Genomic DNA, 5,903 nt, shown 5'->3' on the forward strand with positions numbered 1-5,903 from the left:
CTGAGCTACAGGACACATGGCAGAGATGATGAGTAGTTCATAGGGTGGTCCCTGCATACCTAACAATATCAGCACATCTTGGAATTGATTAGAAACAAATTCTCAGGACCAGCTCAGACCTTTTGGATCCAAAACCTGAGGAAAGGGTTGGGCAGTTTGTGTTTCATTTTATTTTATTTTATTTTATTTTATTTTATTTTATTTTATTATTATTATTATTATTATTATTATTATTATTATTATTATTTTTGCAGTTTGTGTCTTAACAAGCCCTCTGCTACATGTTGAAGTCTGCTTAAGAGCTACTAATCTAGGATGATGCCTTCATTGTGCTGGTGAGGAAGCCAGAGCCCAGAGAGGATGGGTATTAGTCCCTGAATCACATGAGAAGTTAATGGCATAGCAGGACCAGACTCCCTAGCCTCTCAACGATTTCAATAGTCTTTTTTTCTTTTTTAACATTTTTATTTATTTATTTGATCGAGAGTGCGAGTGAGCAAGGTTACATGTGAGCTGGAGGGAGAGGGAGAGAGAATCTGAAGCGGACTCTGTGCTGAGCTCAGAGCCTGACATGGGCTTGATCTCACAACACTGAGATTACGACCTCAGCAGAAACCAAGATTCAGTTGCTTAACTGACGGACCCACTCCGGCGCCCCAGTGATTTTGATGGTCTTTTACAACATGTGGCTTCTCTGAGATACCCAGTGAGAAAGTGTACTTAGCATGCTCTGCCAATGCAGCTGGGCAACCTACGTGGAAACTTTTTCTAGAAAGGAAAACTTGGTGCTACAAGAAACAATCTATACCAAGCTTAGCCATGAAAAAATTCACTGCTGTGCAACAGCCAACCATTCCTTTAATGAACTAGGTAAATGGACTATTATTATACCTCTTGATTAGATGTTTTACTCATAAACACCAGGGAAAGCTCTCTGTTGAGATCACAAAAATTCTCAAAGAAGTCCGTATAAAATCTGACTAGTTATCCATCTTATAAAACATGAAAAACTGTGTAGCTCTACCCCTTGAGGGAATTTCCCTTTTCAAATGACCTTATTCATTGGAGGCAGATGAAAAAATGGGGAAAGTTTGCCAAATTACATCTGCATAGTTTCTCTCTGTGATTTCTAACCAAAGGGAAATTTCTATTTCTAAACGAAACTCTGGATATAATATCAATGGGAAGAGGATGTGATGTAATTGTTTTTGTGGTATGTTATGAATTTCATAGATAATAAAGAAAAGGGGAAAAATAATTTTAATTCATATTGTGACCTTATTAAATAATTAACTTTCTCTTCATTTAATCAAGTTGTATATCACCAGATGGAAGACGGATTTATTTGATTGAAGTTCCTTCCTAGTCACCAAGGACATCTTAAGCCCCACAAATATCAAGGATATGATACCTCCATCCTAACAGTTTCCCAGTTCAGCAAGGATCAAATGATCCATGTGGCATTGTCTTGGCTAAAACACAGGTTTATCTGCACAACATAAATGCATACCCAATATATGCACCACATTAGCACTTTTCTGTGTGTTGTAGACATGATCTGTGCCTTAAGAAATATTTGGAGGAAATACCTAATAGATTCCCATTCAAGAGTCCTATAATAGGCCATAGTGATTTTTCTGGAAAACCAGAATAAGACTATGAGCAGAGCATTATAGACTAGCCCAATAGAAATGGAAAAATGAAAGAGAAGAAGAAGTGGAATGTGAGCTACATATGTATTTTTAAATTTTCTAGTAGCCACATAAGTACAAATAAACAGATGAAATTAATTTTAATAAGTTTTAACCCAATTATCCAAAATAGTATCATTTCAACATGTAATCGACATAAACATTACTAATGAGATTTTACATTTTGGGGGGTATTCTTTGAAATACAGTGTGGACTTTATACACATCTCATTTTGATGAGCCATGTTTTAAGTGCTCAGCTAGCCACACAGGGCTAGGGACTACTGTACCGGACAGCATGGATATAGACTCAGTAGTCAGCTGAACATATTTCTAGATGCTTCCCTCAGCCTGCTTTCACCCCAATCCTCACTTCCAAAGTGTCAGCCTTACCTTCTGACCTCTTTAAGTCAGTCTTCTGAAATGCCTCTGGGTTTCATTCTTTGTTCGATTTTTCTCCACAATCTCTCCTTAGGTCTAAGGCTTTCAATGCTAGCCATATGCTCTCAAATTTATATATTCACCCTACACCTCTATTCTGAGCTCCAGCCTCTCATGTAAAGTATACACTCAGCATTTCCTCTTGGCTATTTAGTAAACACCAAAAGTGTAGTATAATTAAAATAAGTATTGATTACCAGCCCCCAGCATGATTACCCTATCTGCTTCCCCATAATCCTCCCTCTTGACAATAAATCTCACTACTACCTACACAGTTGTTCAGTTCAATAGCTCTCTTTCCCACACACCCAGACCCCACATCCAATCCATTAGCCAACTCTGTTGGCTCTCCCTTCGCCATATATATGTATTCAAATTCCTCTCTATCTCCACTATTATAACCCAAATCGAAGATACGATGTTCTCTCTCTGGATTACTGCAACCATCTCCTAACTAGTTTTTTGCTTATAGTCTAGTTTTTAGCAACCACATTGAGCTTTAATGCATACATCATATCATATCTTTCCCTTGCTTACAACTTCTCCATCGGCAATAAAGGCATGAAAAGATGCTCAACATCACCAGTCATTAAGGAAATGCAGGAGAAACCTACAATGAAATGCCATTTCACATCCAGTAGAGTGTCTATCATAAATAAGACACATAGGAACCAATGTTGTTGAGTTTGTTGAGAAATGGGAACCCTCATGCATTGCTGTCGGGAATATAAAATGGTGCAGCCCCTCTGGAAAAGCAGTTTGGTGATTTCTCAAAATGTAGAGCGTAAAACTACCATGCCACCCAGCAATTACACCTCTAGGTATAGACCCAAAAGAAATGGAAACATAAGTCCGCTTGAAGACTTGCACGCAACCGTTCATAGCCCCACCATCATTCACAGTAGCTAGAAACTAGAACAACCAACTTATCCATCAGCAAGTAAGTACATAAACAAATCGGTGATACTTCCATACAATGGAACACTGTTCAGCATTAAAAAGGAGCAAACTACTGACACGGGGCCTCAAAAACACTATGCCAGGTGAAAGAAGCCAGACACAAGAGACCATAAAATGTGTGGTTCCATTTATATGAAATGTCCAGAAAAGGCAAATTTAAAGAGGCGAAATGTTGATTGACAGTTGCATGGCGCTAATGGTGGGACTAGAGAATAACTGTAAGTGAGCTTGAAGGATCGTATTGGGAAGATGAGAACGTTCTAAAATTGATTTATGGTGATGATCGTGTTCTTCAGTTGAAGTTATTAAAAATCATTGAACTGTGCACTTGAAATTGGTGAATTTTGCGATATGTAATATACACCTTAATAAGGTGTTTTTGGTTGTTGTTGTTTTTTTTTTTTTAAAAACCAGAGACTTCCCATTACACTTAGAATGAAACCCAGACTCCTTACTATGGTCTGCAGAGCCCCACCACTACCCAACTCTCAGACCTCATTTCCTCCTGGCCTCCTTTTTGCTCACCTTATCCCAGGTGCATCAGTCCTTTATTCTATTTCTCTAATAGGCCAAGTTCTCCTCTGTCTTTAGGTGTCTGTTCCCCAGCGAGGGTTGCAATCCCTTCGGTTCACATGCCTGCTTCTCTCTCAACAGTCAGGACTCAAATCACAGAACTTCCTCAACTCCACCAGAGCTGAAGCAGCTGCCCCCGCCCACTGCAGCGCAAGTTCTCCTGTGCGGTGCTGCTTATTTCTCATCTGCATGGCCTTTACCAGGACCTGACATCATCTCATGTATCTTGCTGCTGTGACATGAATGTTTGTGCCCCACTTCCAAATTTGTATGTTGAAGTTCTCACTTCAACAAAGGTTGAAGGTGCTAGGAGGTGGGGACTTTGAGAGGTGCTTAAATCATGGGAGTAGGGCCCCTGTGGGTGAGATTATGCCTTTACTGGAGAGGCTCCAGAGACATCCGCTGCCCCTTCCACCATGTGAGGGCACAGAGAAAAGTCTGTTCTGGAAAAGGAGCTTCCTTCGACCACATCAGCACCCTGACTTTTTTACTTACTGTCTCCAGAACTGTGAGAAGTAAATTTTTGTTGTTTACGAGCACCCATTCAGCGGTGTTTTGTTATAGCAGCGCCAACAGACTGACACACGCTTGAGACACATGTTTACCCCCTGTCTCCCTTTGCTAGCTCCCACATCCCCCACTGGGGGACTCACCGCCCTGTGTGTATCAGAACCTATGTGCTGACACGCAGGAGGCATTCACTAAGCCAGACAGATTAATTGACCTGCTGAATATTCTGGGGTGTTTCATTTAATGCTCTGAGTTTCAGATGATTCTTCTGAAAAATAATAAATAATTATATCTGTTCCCTGCCCTCCTTCCTCCACCCCTCTCACAGGGCTGTTGGGGAGGGTTAAATCAGAATTCTGTGAAACACTCTGGTCACAAAGCTGAATGTTATCATTTTCACGGGAGGATTACCTCATGATTCCTTTGGACTGTCCTCCTGTTTACAGATTTTGGAGGCAGGAAGCTACTATAAGTGAAAGGCTGAGTTGAACACTCAATGCACCCCAGGATATGGATGACACAGCAAACCAGCAACCATTCTATGTGGTTATCCAAGGAAACCAATTCTCTACTGCCATGTAGGACAAACAATCCCTTTCCTGTCCCCTGATTCCGTAAGTGAAAGGCGACCTCATACGGCCTCATAGGAAACCAGCTATTCTTTTGGTGACAATGAGGAATCTGTGGGGAAGTAGATCTGTTTGTTTGCCCTTTGCCTTTGCCATGTAAAGGGGGACAAGGGTGGAGCACTTGCCATATTGGCTGAGAGTATAAAGCCCAAAAGTCCTCGTATAGGAAACTGGACTTCAAAACTGGCTCATTTCACATAAGTCACCCAAAAGATATGACGGTAATTACTTCTTCCTGCTTTTTAAGTAAGCTACCAAATACAGAGTTATGCTCAACTCTCCATTCTTTTTCTTTTTTTCCCTTCCTTTTGTAATATGTATATATAATGTAGTCTATATACATTATGTATAACATATATAATGTTATGGGTAGCATTATATAATACATAGTTATATATATGTTATATATAGATAATATATATAAAGACTTCTCTTCACAGCAAAATTAAGGAAGGCACAGAGTCACCTGGGTGGTTCAGTCAGTTAAGTGTCCATCTGGCTCTTGATCTCAGCTCAGGTCTTGATCACAGGGTTGTTAGTCCAAAGCTTGTTGGGCTCCATACTGGGCATGGAGCCTACTGGATGGATAGATGATAGATAGATAGATAGATAGATAGATAGATAGATAGATAGATAATAGATAGGAAGAAAGAACAGAGATTTCTCATACACCCAACATGTGCACAGCCTACCCCATTGTCAACATCCCCGCCAGAGTGGCACTTCTGTAACAACTGGTAGACCGACAGTCACACATCATAATCAGCCAAGTCCACGGTCTACATTAGGTTTCCCTCTTGGTATTGAACACGCCATGAGTTCACACAAATGTGTTATGACTCGTATCCATCATTGTAGTATCATGCACTGTATTTTCACACCCTGAAAATCCTCTGTGTTCTGCCTATTTATCACCTCTGATATTTTTACTGTCTCCAAAGTCTTGCTTTTTTCAGAATGTCATATGGTTTGAGTCATAGAGCATGTAACTTTTTCAGATCAGCTTCTTTTACTTAGTAATATGCATTTAACTTTCCTCCACATCTTTTCATGGCTTGATAGCCCCCTTCTTTTTAGCGCTAATATCCCATTGCCTGGA

Source organism: Vulpes lagopus, chromosome 8, assembly GCF_018345385.1.
Source record: "Vulpes lagopus strain Blue_001 chromosome 8, ASM1834538v1, whole genome shotgun sequence".
Lineage (NCBI taxonomy): Eukaryota > Metazoa > Chordata > Mammalia > Carnivora > Canidae > Vulpes > Vulpes lagopus.